A 16002-nucleotide genomic window follows, 5' to 3' on the forward strand; every position below is an offset into this window, starting at 1 on the left:
TGTTGACAGCATGATATTGACTATGTTTCAGATTTGTTACATATTCTGTTACCTGATTACATGCTTTATATTTGTTTATATGATTGCATGTTTCGTTGATTTATACTGGGATTTATTCTCACCGGAGTTATCCGGCTGTCTTCTTGTCTGTATGTGTACTTGACAACAGGTGGGACAGGTCCAGGGTCGAGGAGATGAAGAGCTAGATCGTGATTAGAGTGGTGGCACCGGACTTGTACTAGTTGTAGGGTTAAACACTTGACTTTAGTTTTAAACCCTAGCTTGAATAAATGTTGAAATACAGGATTTGTATTTTATATACTGATATGTATATATGTTGTATGTCACTACGTTCCGCATTTTAAAAAAAATTTAGACCCTGTTTTTAATTGATTAATTAGTCCCATTTATGATTAAGAACTTGATTAGCGTCCGGGTCCCCACAATAAGTATTTGGTAAATTTGATCATTTATTTTGCAATTTTAGTTGTTTTTACATGAAATTGTTTAGGCGGAATTAGACAATTAGAGTCACGTAAAAAAAAAGAATATTTGGGCCAAGCATTAGACATTATAATATGGAAAGATTATGGTTGTAATGTGATGCAAATCCTAATAGTGTGTTGGGAGGCTTAAAATTTTGGATTTAGATTTAGAAATAGAATTGGATTTAGAAATTCATAAATTTAGAATTTCATCTTATGTTTGGTTTGCAATTTAAAAATTGTATTTAGAATTCATTTCTTGTTTGGAAAAAACAAGATTTTAATTTGAAAATTAAACTTATACTAAAATAACTTTAATTATATTTTACATTAATCAATATTTAAAGGATACTATTCACAATATTAAAAAACTGATAATTAAAATTATTTTTCTCACATTTTTCTCTATACCATTTCGATTATATATTTATGTTTTATAAACTACATAAACTCTTATATAATTAATTAACTACTATTAATGAATACAAAATAAATTATTAAAATAAAATAATCAAACATGAAATCTAAATATTCAAATTTAAATCTTACGAAATAAATTATTTCAAAATTAAATATCCAACCACGTCCTAATTTTATAAATAAAATATTAAATTATTATTGAACAAAGAATTGTTTAATATTCATGACAACTATAAGAATAGATCTCAAAAATCAAATATGCAAAATAATAAATAAATAAATTTGTCATTTAATCCAACTATGACATGTAAAAATGGTAGAAGGATAATAATTAATTTTTTTTGGTTATGAATATTTTTCAAATCTTATCCAAAAATCTGACCAGTTTTGAGAAGATTGTTTATACACAAAATTCAATCAAATCCTTTAAAATTCAATCTCATTTTTAAAATCCAACTAACCAAACAATTAAAACATGAAAATCCAAATCCTCACAAATGCCTCCAAATCTTTACATCCAAACATAGGGTAATAATTGTGGGGACCCGGACGCTAATCATGTTCTTAATCGTCATTGGGACTAAATCAATTATAATAAACAGGGTCTAAATTTTTTTTTTTTCAAATGCGGAAGGTAATGGAATCAACTACTATACATATCAGTATAAACGTATCACTCTGATAAAATATACAATCATACATGCTCAGGTTCAACAACTACAATCAAGTGTTTAAACCCTAGCTCTAGTCCAAGTCCGGTATCACCACTCTAATCTCAGTCTGTCTTCATCTCTGTGACCCTGTACCTATCCCACCTGTTGTCATGCACACATACAAACAAGACAACAGCCGGATAACTCCGGTGAGATATAAATATCCCAGTATAAACAATGTATTACATGCAATCATATAAAACATATATAAAAGCATAAACAAACATCGAAACATGTATCTAATCTGACTACATGAATCAATGACTCGTGATCTAATCTTATCTTATCTCAAATCTAGGGATCACAATCTAATTTAGACTTTGGTATGCTGTATCGAGTGTGTCTGAGACAGACGTCGATCTACATCTGAAGCTCGTCGATACACCGTAAGTCTAGAGTCTTATCGGTTCTGAGAAAGACTCGGCGGTTCTGCCCTAGCTAGGCTGTCTGCCCTAGAATCGGACTCTGACTCTGTTCTAAGTCAATACATTAACATATCAATCTGATAATCTGCAAATATCAATGCAATAAAATAAAGTATGTGATTTAGAGAAACTCAAGTCAAACCCAACTCGAGTTGTGCAATCCCGAATCAACATTTATTTATACCTTTCTTGCTGTCGCTCTGATACAATCGAAGTCTCGATTCAAAGTCTGTCACTGTTCAATCTGGCAATGACAATATCAATATATTCTGTATCAATAATCTAATCAAATCACAACACATCTATTTTATCAAATTCTGGCGGTACAACAGCACAATCTTGCGATACTGATAATACTATATCAGTCTATATCGATTCCAATCATTTACAATCAACCACCATATAAATCTGATATCAATTCTAGTCAATTTCCTTCTGAAATTCATAACAATTCCATATTCAGTCTGTTTCTTAATCTGACTTCGATTCTACGCTGTCTAACATGTCAAGAATAACATATATGACGTGTATTCAATTCTAACAACATCATAATTTCAAAACATGTCAAAACGTAGTAAAACTTACGTCCATTTGTAGCCTACGTCGATAGGAACTCGGTACCGAAGTCGGATTTAAAATCTAACGGACGGATTGAAATATAAAGGCGTAAGGATTTTCACTCTTTTTCCCAAACCCTTTTCTCGGTTATATTCTGAAGATTCTGAAGAATTTCGTTTGTATATATGTATATATATATATATGTTGCATGATTTCAAAACGTGGCCTCTTCCTTTGCAAAGCACGTCTCTCGCTCGGGCGGACATAAATTTCCGCCCGGGCGAGCAACTCTCGGCCCTACTGCGTGATTCAGTCTCGCTCGGGCGAGCACAAACTTCCGCCCAGGCGAGTAACTCTCCGCCCTCTTGCATAATTCTGTCTCGCTCGAGCGGACAAAAACTTCCGCCCGGACGAGACACTTTCGGCCCACATCTTGGCTCTTCCTATTTCTTGGTCCAATAAAATCTCGGACTGGCCCGGCTATAACCACATTAAGTCATAATCCATAATCTCATATTAATCTAATTAAAATCTCGGGCATTACAATAATCCATCAAAATCGTGCTTTATAGATTAAAAAAAAGATTGCTTTTAAGTGAACAGTTGAAATACAGAAAATAGATGTTAATTGAGCTTGCTAAATTATGGGATAGTTATTCGATATTTAAGTTCATATTACATTTTTAGCTTAGAGTTTTCGTGTGTGTCTATATATATATATATATATATATATATATATATATATATATATACACACACACAAATTTGGTATGTACCTCGGTGGGGCCGCTGAGTTGGCATCCACGTCTCCTTTTTTTTTTTTTTTTTTCAATTGTTAATAAACAAAATCAGGGACAACGTTGTAAAAATCGAACCGATTTCGTTTTTTTCCTTCATCTTATTGGGTGCAAGTTCCTGATGGCAATCATATCCTTCAGCTAAATTACCCATGCTTTTAATGATGTTCGATCTATCTCCATAGATTCAAGGAGAATCAGAAGGAGAAATATGGCGGTGAGAACTGGGGTTGTGAAGGCAGCTCTCGCGACAATGGCAATATGCTTGGCCGGATACATAGGGGTGCCACCTCTGTATTGGCACTTGAAGGAAGGAATCGCTGCTGTTAGCCGCTCGTCTTCCCAGTATTGCCCACCGTCCGACTGCGACTATGATTTTCAGCCCCTTCTGTCCATTTCCCAAGGTAAACTTCATGTTCGATCTGTTTAGATCTCTCAATTTTGTGCGTTGGTCGCGCGTTGAGTTATTGGGACTTGCTCTTTGTGCTCAACTGGATTTTGTTTATTGTTTCAAATGTTGATGAAATGATTGCGTCTTTCATGTGGTATGATGACATGTCACCTCGAATGTGCTCTCAGCCATGAAAATTAAGGCATCTCTACTGGTAGGAGGGATAAGGGGCTTGATGGAAGCTTCTCTTGCGTATCTTGTGGAAAAGTGAATGATTTACTAAGGTAAATGTCTGATCTTGTTTCTATATGTTCTGTTTCTTGTATAATTATAGGATTTTTATATTCAACCGTAATGAGGTTGAAGTACTTCATCATCAATATTCAACTGCTATTAGTTCCAAATGTAGTATCCCGATGCCTAATTTGAGTTAATTATTGGATTAATTATATTTCGTTGAGATCGGAAGGACCGAACCGAGTTCGGATCGTCTGAAGAGGGTTCGGATCGTCCGATCAGGGTTCGGATCGTCCGAAGACAGGTGGCTGGACACGTGGAAGACATGCAGAGTTCGGATCGTCCGATCAGGGTTCGGATCGTCCGAAGACAGGTGTCTGGACACGTGGAAGACATGCAGGGTTCGGATCGTCCGATAAGGGTTCGGAAGGTCCGAAGTGTACAGTGGATCGGATCGTCCGAAGTGGATCGGATCGTCCGATCGTTGTCTATAAATAGAGGTGCGAGGCTTCATTTGTTGCTCGCCAATTCCGAGTGTTCCAGAGCGTTTTAGTCGTTTCTGATGGGTTTCTAGTCTTTTCCCGAGGTTTAGGCACTAGCGGGGAGCTACTGGTTTTGTAGTGGAGCTGTGCTCTAGTTGGGAGCTAGCGGCATCAGTGGGCTGACTACGGACGCAGACTTGATTCTAGGACTGATTGCTAGGATCTACTGGTTTGAGGTACGAAAGTACTATCCGAGATAGCAGGATTGAGTATGCTTTACTATGTGTTGCATGTTTATATGTTGCATTATTATCTGTCATATGATGCATGGTTTATTATGCGGCATTTGCATAATCATGTTGAGCCTGACTATTTTTGAGATAGCCTGTTAAGAGGGTGCTCAGCCCTCGTTTGTTGTGGATGGTTGGACCCCGTTGGCCGACGGTGGTCAGGTCACCGGTATATCCACAGGTTTATTTTGGTATGGGAGCCACCTCCTGGTGCGACGGCGCAGAGTGCTACATACCTTGACGTCATTTACCTGAGCAGTATTTCGATATACCCAGATCCTGGTATCCAGTACATTTTGCATACATGCATGTCATAGTCTTGTATACTCATGCTTTCGGTACTGAGCGTTTTATGCTCACGTCCTCGGTTTATCTCTGTTTTGGACACCCTATTCGATGGGGCAGGTCTCAGGTTGGACGGTCCAGGAGGGAGTGGACAGGGAGCTGGCAGAGGTTGACCTGTAGTTGTTGGTATTTGTTCTTGGTATTTAGTTCGATCTGGTTGTTTAAGTATTTTGTACTTTCAGATTCGATTGGGTTGTATTACTGTTTTTCCGCTGTTTACCTGATTCAGTTTTAAATGTTAATTTTGCATGCTTAAGTTCTGATTAGTAGGTGATTCTGGAACGGGTCACTACATTTATGGTATCAGAGCATGCATTAAGATTTTGGGATTTAGAACTGTTCTTTTGGGTTTAATCGCTGGTAACTTTTGTAGCTAAGAGATGTCTGGTTTTGACGACGATGCTAGTAGTCATGGCAGCGTTGGACGCTGGGGAGACCGCGACGATCGGGAGCGTCGTCGAGAGCATCGAGAACGTCGGCAACACCGTCGTGATGAGCCTCGGAGTTTTAGTATGCATCGGTTCTTGCAGATGGGGCCGAAACCTCTTTCAGGCGGTGAGACCCCGGATGTTGCGGAGAACTGGCTTGAGAGGATGGAGAGCTGCTTCAAGACTTTTCAGTGCTCGGCGGAGCAGCAGATTGATACCCTTGATTTCTTGCTGGAGGGTGGTGCGCGCAAGTGGTGGAGGTCTACCTCTGCACCGATAGTTCAGCGACAGGGTCGAGTTCTTTGGGCCGATTTCCGAGCCGCTTTCATGCTGCTTTACTTTCCGCCAGCTCTTCTGCAGACCAAGGCGATTGAGTTGATCAATCTGAAGCAGGGAAGTTTGTCTGTTGATGAGTATCAGCAGAAGTTCTTTGAGTTGCTTCCATATGTTCCGCATGTCAGTGACAATGCTATGGCCAAGTATAACCATTTTCTTCAGGGCCTCAATCAGGAGATTTATGATCGGGTTGTTGTCTGCGATGATCCGACATCGTATGAGGGCCTTGTAAATCGTTGTCGCCAGGCTGAGGGCAGTTTGTTGAGAGGTCGAGCCATGCAGTCTGCTCGTCCTACTAGTTCTTTGGGTCCCCGCGCCCAAGCATTTAAGAAGGCTGGATCTACTTCTTCTTCCTCTGGATCTGGAGGAGTTCACCATTTTGGGAAGAAGAGGGGCCCGTGTCAGCACTGCGGGAAGGATCATCCGACGGAGCGTTGTCGCAAGGTTGCGGGTGCTTGTTACAAGTGCGGTGAGATGGGCCACATGAAGAGAGATTGTCCACAGACGGGCGGAGGATCAGGATCTGGTTCTCAGGCTTCAGTTCATCAGAGGCCACAGCAGGGACAGTCTACTCAGGGTTCTAACCTCCGACCGCGTACTCAAGGGCAGGTATTTGCTCTTAACCAGGATCAGGCTGCTGAGGAGAACGAGAGAGTTATCGCAGGTTTATTTTTATTATGTGGATTACCTGCTTACGTTCTCATTGACACTGGTGCATCTCATTCATTCATATCTGCGAGATTTGCTAAGCGTCATGCATTACCTTTCACTTCTTTGGACGTTGTGGTATCTGTTTCCACACCGATGGGTCATTCGGTGCTAGCTAAACGTCTAGTTTTGGGTTGTCCTCTAGAGTTTGAGGGTAATGTTTTAACTGCTAATTTGATGATTCTTGTGATGGAGGATTTTGATTGCATTCTGGGAATAGATGTGCTGACTGTGTTTAGAGCTACTGTGGACTGTTATCAGAAGTTTGTGCAGTTTCGTCCAGTTGAGGGCGACAGTTGGTTTTTCTATGGAGAGGGAGCGCGACCCCCGATGCCTGTGGTTTCTGCTCTGAAAGCCTGTCGTGCTTTAGAGTCGGGCGGGGAAGGCTACCTTATCTATGCTATTGATTCGTCCGCAGATAGTGTCGGTATCAGTGACATTCCAGTGGTTTGCGATTTTCCGGATGTTTTTCCCGAGGAGATTCCTGGTTTTCCTCCCGTTCGGGATGTGGATTTCGGCATTGATTTAGTGCCAGGCACGGCACCAATCTCTAGAGCTCCTTATCGTTTAGCTCCATCGGAGATGCAAGAATTGAAACAGCAGTTGCAGGATCTTCTTGACAAGGGGTATATTCGACCCAGTGTGTCCCCGTGGGGAGCACCAGTTCTTTTTGTCAAAAAGAAGGATGGTTCTATGCGGCTCTGCATAGATTATCGGCAGTTGAATCGTGCGACGATAAAGAATAAGTATCCGTTGCCACGGATTGATGATTTATTTGATCAACTGCAAGGTACCTCTGTGTATTCCAAGATTGATTTAAGGTCTGGTTATCATCAGCTTCGGGTTCATCAGGGAGATATATCGAAGACTGCATTCAGGACCCGGTATGGGCATTATGAGTTTCTGGTTATGCCTTTTGGGGTGACGAATGCACCAGCAGTTTTTATGGATCTGATGAATCGGGTTTTTAGGGAATTCTTGGATAAGTTTGTTGTGGTGTTTATAGATGATATCTTAATCTATTCGCATGATCAGCAAGAACACGCACAACACTTAAGGATTATTTTACAGACACTTCGCGAGAATCAGCTTTATGCGAAGTTGAGTAAATGTGAGTTTTGGATTGACAGGGTTGTATTCCTTGGTCATGTCATTTCTAGCAAGGGAGTTTCAGTTGACCCAAGTAAGGTGGAAGCAGTATTGAACTGGTCGCGTCCGACGACAGTAGCCGAGATCCGCAGTTTTCTGGGATTGGCTGGGTATTATCGCCGTTTCATTGTCAACTTCTCTCAGATTGCTAAGCCACTCACTCAGCTCACTCGGAAAGATGTTTCATTTGAATGGACATCAGAGTGCGAAGAGAGTTTCTTGGAACTTCGCAGACGTTTGACATCTGCGCCTGTTTTGGCTTTACCGTCTGGATCTGGTGGTTTCAGTGTTTACACTGATGCCTCCTTGCAGGGACTAGGGTGTGTTCTGATGCAGAATGAGCATGTGATTGCTTATGCATCGAGACAGTTAAAGTCTCATGAGGAAAACTATCCTGTTCATGATCTGGAATTAGCAGCGATCGTTTTTGCTTTGAAAATCTGGCGCCATTATCTGTATGGTGAGCGATTTGAGATTTTCACCGATCATAAGAGTTTGAAGTATCTGTTCACTCAGGCTGAGTTGAACATGCGTCAGCGTCGTTGGATGGATCTACTCAAAGATTACGATTGTGAGATCAAGTATCATCCAGGATCTGCGAATCTCACGGCCGATGCTCTTAGTCGCAAGGTGAGGTTATCTGCTCTTCAGACTTGTGCTGTATCTGGGATTATTCAGGATTTCTGTTCGATGGGATTCAATTGTAAGCATCGGAAGGGATCAGAGAGTATCCGTATAGCTACTATTTTGTCCGAGCCAGTTTTGTATTCTCGGATTAGAGATGCTCAGATGTCTGATTCTAAGATTCAGAAATTAGCTCGGTTGGCTGATGGAGATAATACTTCTGGTTTCCACTATCAGTCCGAGGGTCTTTTGTGCTTATCTGGTCGTGTTGTTGTACCGGAAGATGACACTTTGAGGGAAGAGATTTTGTCCCAGGCTCATCGTAGCAAGTTGAGTGTTCATCCAGGGAGCAACAAGATGTATAAGGATTTGAGGACTCGATTTTGGTGGAAAGGTATGAAACGTAATGTTTATCAGTATGTCTCCAAGTGCCTTGTCTGTCAGCAGGTGAAGGCTGAGTATCGACGACCTGGAGGTTTGTTGCAGAATCTTCCTATTCCGGAGTGGAAGTGGGAGCATATCATGATGGACTTCGTGACTCACTTGCCTATGTCTGTGGGGAATAGAGATGCTATCTGGGTGGTAGTGGATCGGCTTACTAAGTCTGCCCATTTTCTTCCGTATAACAGAGATTTCACTTTCGATCGGATGGCACGGTTGTACATTCAGGAGATTGTACGGTTTCATGGTGTGCCCGTGAGTATCGTTAGTGACAGAGATCCTCGATTTACATCTAGATTTTGGGGCAGCTTTCAGCAAGCTTTGGGCACTACCCTGAGTTTGAGTACTGCATATCACCCAGAGACTGACGGTCAGTCAGAGAGGACTATTCGTACTCTTGAGGATATGTTGAGATCTTGTGTGATGGATTTCGGGCCAGCTTGGCAGGATCATCTGCCGCTGATAGAGTTTGCATACAACAACAGTTTTCATAGGAGTATTGGTATGTCTCCGTTTGAAGCATTGTATGGTCGACGTTGTCGTACTCCTCTGTTCTGGGAAGAAGTCGGAGAACGACAGGTCGAGGGTCCAGAATTGATTCAGCAGGCCATGGACAAAGTTCTTGTGATCAAACAGCGGATTAAGACTGCTCAGGATCGACAAGCGAGTTATGCGAACTCCAAGCGCAGACCTCTTCATTTTGATGCAGGCGAGAAAGTGTTTCTCAAGGTATCACCTTTTCGGAGGATTCTGAGATTTGGACTCAAAGGTAAGCTATCTCCGAGATTCATTGGTCCTTTTGTGATCTTAGAATGTGTGGGAGATTTGGCCTACAGATTAGCTTTGCCACCGTATCTGTCTAGTGTTCACAATGTGTTTCATGTGTCCTTGTTGAGACGATACGTAGCGGATGAGTCTCATGTTTTGCATCCGACAGAAGTTCAGCTGAATCCGGATTTGTCTTTTGTGGAAAGACCGGTTTCGATCTTAGACCGGAAGGATAAGGTACTGCGGAATAAGACTATTCCTCTTGTCTTAGTGCAGTGGCAGCGCCGAGGTACTGAAGAAGCTACTTGGGAACTAGAGAGTCGCATGCGGTCAGAGCATCCAGAGTTGTTCTAGTTGTAGTATTTTCAGTAATGATTGTAATTTCAGTTGTACTTTTAGTTGTAATTCATTCTTAAGATTGAATGTATTGTTGTTCAGAATTGTCATTCTTCAGACTCGATTTCGCGGACGAAATCCTTTTTAGGGGGGGGGAGAATGTAGTATCCCGATGCCTAATTTGAGTTAATTATTGGATTAATTATATTTCGTTGAGATCGGAAGGACCGAACCGAGTTCGGATCGTCTGAAGAGGGTTCGGATCGTCCGATCAGGGTTCGGATCGTCCGAAGACAGGTGGCTGGACACGTGGAAGACATGCAGAGTTCGGATCGTCCGATCAGGGTTCGGATCGTCCGAAGACAGGTGTCTGGACACGTGGAAGACATGCAGGGTTCGGATCGTCCGATAAGGGTTCGGAAGGTCCGAAGTGTACAGTGGATCGGATCGTCCGAAGTGGATCGGATCGTCCGATCGTTGTCTATAAATAGAGGCGCGAGGCTTCATTTGTTGCTCGCCAATTCCGAGTGTTCCAGAGCGTTTTAGTCGTTTCTGATGGGTTTCTAGTCTTTTCCCGAGGTTTAGGCACTAGCGGGGAGCTACTGGTTTTGTAGTGGAGCTGTGCTCTAGTTGGGAGCTAGCGGCATCAGTGGGCTGACTACGGACGCAGACTTGATTCTAGGACTGATTGCTAGGATCTACTGGTTTGAGGTACGAAAGTACTATCCGAGATAGCAGGATTGAGTATGCTTTACTATGTGTTGCATGTTTATATGTTGCATTATTATCTGTCATATGATGCATGGTTTATTATGCGGCATTTGCATAATCATGTTGAGCCTGACTATTTTTGAGATAGCCTGTTGAGAGGGTGCTCAGCCCTCGTTTGTTGTGGATGGTTGGACCCCGTTGGCCGACGGTGGTCAGGTCACCGGTATATCCACAGGTTTATTTTGGTATGGGAGCCACCTCCTGGTGCGACGGCGCAGAGTGCTACATACCTTGACGTCATTTACCTGAGCAGTATTTCGATATACCCAGATCCTGGTATCCAGTACATTTTGCATACATGCATGTCATAGTCTTGTATACTCATGCTTTCGGTACTGAGCGTTTTATGCTCACGTCCTCGGTTTATTTCTGTTTTGGACACCCTATTCGATGGGGCAGGTCTCAGGTTGGACGGTCCAGGAGGGAGTGGACAAGGAGCTGGCAGAGGTTGACCTGTAGTTGTTGGTATTTGTTCTTGGTATTTAGTTCGATCTGGTTGTTTAAGTATTTTGTACTTTCAGATTCTATTGGGTTGTATTACTGTTTTTCCGCTGTTTACCTGATTCAGTTTTAAATGTTAATTTTGCATGCTTAAGTTCTGATTAGTAGGTGATTCTGGAACGGGTCACTACACCAAATGGTGGTGAGGCCTCTGAATTCTCTGGCTGGTGTGATTGGTACTTTGTTGAGTTCTGCGCCTTGCTTGCATCATTGGATTATTATCTAGTTAATGGCTTATTTTTTAGTAAATGGTTGGAATTATTCAGTTTGTCTCCATACTTGGTGGAATGGAGCCCTTTGTTTTCTTTGTAAGCTTCCTTGTAGAGGTTGAAGTGGTTTAACTTGTCAATCTTGTAATTCAGCACGCCTTCCGAGTGAGGATATTATTTGTTCAACAAAATTTTTTTGATGTAGAATGTGATCTGGTCACATGAAGACCGGGCACATGCCTTTGCGTTCTCTCTTGTGTTCTATTAGTTTTTTTAATTTGTCCTTTCCAAATGATTGTTTTATTTCTTTAACCTGATCTTAGATCTTTTGTTTTCACCCTTCCTCCACCCTATCATACGCAAAAAGAATAGAAACCAAGAAAGAAGGGGGAAAGGAAAATGATAAATAGTGACGATATATTAAAAATAATGCAGCTCCTGGAGAAAGCAACTTGTGGTGGCAAAGGAGACCAGGCGAGTGGACATATTGTGCTATAGGCTCTCTTTAAGCCAGAAAATTCTTGCTGGTACTATACGGTATCAAAATCTATTCGGAATCATTGATGAAGCAGTGAAGAAGCTTGAAGAAGATGTGGGTCCTTTTAACAGGTTTACCTGTAAAGATGGCTCGTGGGATTGTGAATAGACTCTCAACAGGACCAGATATTCAGAGATTATGTGCTTTTGCAGTGGACATATCGAGACTACATTTAGACAGAAGTTTTTGACTTGGTACAGTCTGAAGGCAACCCCTCAAGAAATACGAATTGTGAAGGTATTCATAGATACATTTGTTGAAGATCCCGCATCTCTAGCTGGGCAACTTGTTGACACCTTCTCTGATGTTGTTTCGAACAAGAGACGCTCGACTGTGCCGACTGGATTTTGCTTGAAGCTATTGCACTGAGAGGTTCAACATGTCATTCTACTGCCAAATTTGTTATATCAATATTCTTCTAATTTAGTAATATTTATCATTCTTCATCTGAACTACCTTGATTCATACTTGGTGGTTAGGATTTTATTCATTCTACATGTTCACTTTAAGTTTATGCTCTTCCATCGACTTTAGAGATATTTGCCATTTTATACAATATTGCACCGTTGCATCATCGTTATATAATTGGCTTCTGAAATATAGGCCTATATATGGTTTTTGGAACATCTGCATGTATTAGATTCTAAGGCTTGGAAGCGCATTTTAAAAATAAAAGGTAGTCAATTGATTTTTTGGGTGGAATCAAAATCCACTCGTTAAACAAACACTAATTCTTGCCAGATATACAATTCTTGCATCTATCAATCTGCTGTAAATTTCTCAACGTCTGTAGCTTCATTAAGCCATGTAGGACACAAACTGAACAGCCAGAAGCTTTTTTCTATTGAACACTGATTTTTGGAACAATAAAACTGTTTCAAACGGTTCAAGAACACAATGTAGATATAATATACGGTACTTCATTCTCTTTTTGAGCCCAATCAATAACTAGAAGTTGACCAAATAAACTATAGCTAATGCACGTAAACTCTGGAAAAACGAAAGAAAAGCAGCACTCCAGTGTTATGTGAGAAGCAGAAAGCAGCACTCCAGTGTTATGTGAGAAGCAGCACGGCCCATAAGCCTCACATAATGGTTATTATCTATACATGTAAAAATATAAACAAATATATACGAAATATTGTGTCATATTATAACTATATAAACTTTGTCAATAAGACACTATGCAAGACCATAATAACTATATAAATGCAATACAATATATGTCATCCAACTGAACCAGACCAAGAATAAGTTATAATTAACCTTAAAAAAAGTTTGTTTAAGTACTCAACAGATATCTATCAATATATAAATAACATAACCATAGTTGAAAGAAAATAAAACAACAATTAGATTAAGAAAGCTCATCCCAAAAAGTTTTTAAAAACGACATCCTTATTAATTAAAGCTGTTAAAAAATAAGCAAACAACCCAAACTAATCAATAGAATAGAAAAACAATTCTGAAAACCAAATAACTAAACAAATGCCAAATACTAAAGAACTTATCCATCTCATCGTTGGGATTGAATGAAAAAATTGCACAAAAACTAACTAGTCATCTACAAGATGACACATAAATGAATTTTATTCATCCTAACGTATTCCAGTTGTCCACATGTTGTTAGAACCTCAATAATAAAGACAATTATAAATGTCAATCTTTTAATGAGAAACTTTTGTTCAAAAAAGATGAAGCACTTCAAGTACCAGTCATCGATGAAAAATCTTCTTCATTTGTGTTGTCATCATTGTTATGATCATTATCTACAGTTGATCTGGTAAATGATAAATAGTCATATTTACAAAAAATTAAAGAGAATAATTGGTTTGTAAAAATATTATAAAACAAACATAAAATTAATCAACGTATACATGTCATGCAAATTTGGACAGTTGCGCTTGTCATGTGACACACCTCGATGCCCGCATCCACGACATATCCTGGTCTTTGAGGTTGACTTCTCTTTTGATGATTTCAACCTCTTCCTGCATCATTTTGTTCTTACTTCAGAAGGATCGGTAATACTAAAGACCCCATCCATGATTGTCTTCTTTTGACTTCCATTCCTGAATGTTCTACTAATGTTAACCTTTTTAATTTTTTTAAAAATATAATCTAATTGTTCATCTAAGAAGTTTGTTCCTTCATCAGTCAATGATGCATCATCAATTACTACAGAAGCTTTATAGGATAACCTCGAGTGTCTTGACATCAAACACATTTTTGGATCGTCGATGACATTTTGCTCAGCCATAGCATATATTGCTCCAACCTTTGCATCTCGTGTCCACCGTTTGAGTATATACTTATCAGGCAATTGAAACACTTTGTTGATAAGAAAAAAAGCTAACATATGTCTGCATGGTATGCCCTCAAACTCAAATTTCATACAACTACATGATATATAATCCAACTGTTTATTATGTGTGAGCGTCCTTGATTTGGAGGAAGAACAAGTTTGAAAATTCATCACATTGTAAACCACTAATTCAGCTCCTACAGATTCTTGTTGCACGTAATAACCATGACTCTCACACATTTCACTTTGAAACTCCACATATTTTTTTCCGTATACACCTTAACCATTTGAGCTTCCATTGGCCAGTTTGTCTTGATCTTCGGATGATCATTCACATCAATATGGTCAGCAACTAACTCATTGTGCCTTTGGTGTCGGAGTGCCCTATTGAAACGGGTGATGAAATCCATCAATGGATTCTTATAAGAGACGTACCTCTTGAAAAATGCATGTGAACTTTCAGATCTCTGACTACTTGATATTCCAGTACAAAATATATGGTTAAAATATATTGGCACCCATTTCTGTCGTAATTCATACATCAATGACAACCAATCATTTTGCTCCAAGTTAGCACACTTGATAACATCTTCCCACGACTTCTCAAATTCATCAGGTGTTGTGGAATTTTGAATGACATTCTTTATGCTTCGATAGTGGTCATGAAAAGTCATAGAGTTTAATTTATCTGGGAATTTGTTCAATATGTGCCACAAACAATATCGATGCACTGTTTTAGGGAAAACTTGTGCAATGACTTTCGTCATAGCAGGATCTTGGTCAGTGATTATCACATTTGGTGCACCTTTAGGCATTGCTTCTATGAACTTGTTAAACAACCAAACAAAAGACTGAGTTTTCTCGTCAGTTAAAAAACCGCAACCAAACACAATTGTCTGATGATGATGATGATAAACTCCAACAAATGGTGCGAAAATCATACCATATTTATTAGTGTTATACGTCGTATCAAACACCACAACATCACCAAATACACTGTTTGCCCTCCTTGACACATGATCTGCCCAAAAACACATGCTAAATCTTTTATCTGAATAAGTCTCATAATCAAAGAAAAAAGAGGAATTCTTGTCTTTCTCAGATGCAAAGAACTCAATCAGTGTTTCGGCATCGATACCCTTTTGTTCATCTCTTAGCTTTCTCTCAAAGTTTCTAATATCTCTTTCAGTACAACCTACATGCTCGGGCCCTCCATACTCTATTTCGAATAATCGCATTTGTTGACAAGTTGGCACATTGGCTTCTGAAAACTGTTGAGTCAATGCTTTCTTTGATGCCAAAATATTACGATGTGAGCGTAGTAAATGCACCTTCGAAGGACTCGAGAGTGGATGATTATGGCTTTTCATGAATGTAATGACAATCCAATTAGGACCAGTTTGTTTCTTTACAATTGAAATCTTTGACTTGCATCCAGTTATAACTTCGCCGCGAGCTCTTTCATTTTTCAGTTGATCACTTTTTTGTTGTTTATTCGACCGGATTTCGTCTGTACGCCCTTCTTTAAAGCATACAAATTTCTTCCAAACAACTTCATTTGTTATCTTATTTTTCTTGTTGTTGTTTATTCTTGCGCTAAATCCTGCTTCTCGTGCGTATTGGTTATAGAACGAAAATGCATCCTCTAATGATAAGAATTCCATCCCAATTTTTGGCTTTCGATTGTCTGCAACTTGGGGAATGAATTGCTGATCATCACCGATATTTACTTTCATTACTGAGAA

At 39.9% G+C, this 16002-nt stretch overlaps 1 long non-coding RNA gene and 1 pseudogene across 1 annotated transcript; one reads left to right on the forward strand and one right to left on the reverse strand.

Moving 5' to 3' along the window:
* The first annotated feature begins 3609 nt into the window (after positions 1–3609).
* LOC140815420 (protein VERNALIZATION INSENSITIVE 3-like) lies at positions 3610–12510 on the forward strand (annotated as a pseudogene).
* Positions 12511–13193: 683 nt separating this feature from the next.
* Positions 13194–14518, reverse strand: LOC140814780 (uncharacterized). The gene is made up of 3 exons (XR_012114159.1): positions 13830–14518; positions 13665–13732; positions 13194–13585 (listed from the first exon to the last, which is right to left on the reverse strand). It is a non-coding gene; the product is annotated as an uncharacterized lncRNA (long non-coding RNA).
* Between the last annotated feature and the right edge of the window lie 1484 nt (positions 14519–16002).

This window comes from Primulina eburnea, chromosome 15 (genome assembly GCF_022965805.1).
Source record: "Primulina eburnea isolate SZY01 chromosome 15, ASM2296580v1, whole genome shotgun sequence".
Classification (NCBI taxonomy): Eukaryota; Viridiplantae; Streptophyta; class Magnoliopsida; order Lamiales; family Gesneriaceae; genus Primulina; species Primulina eburnea.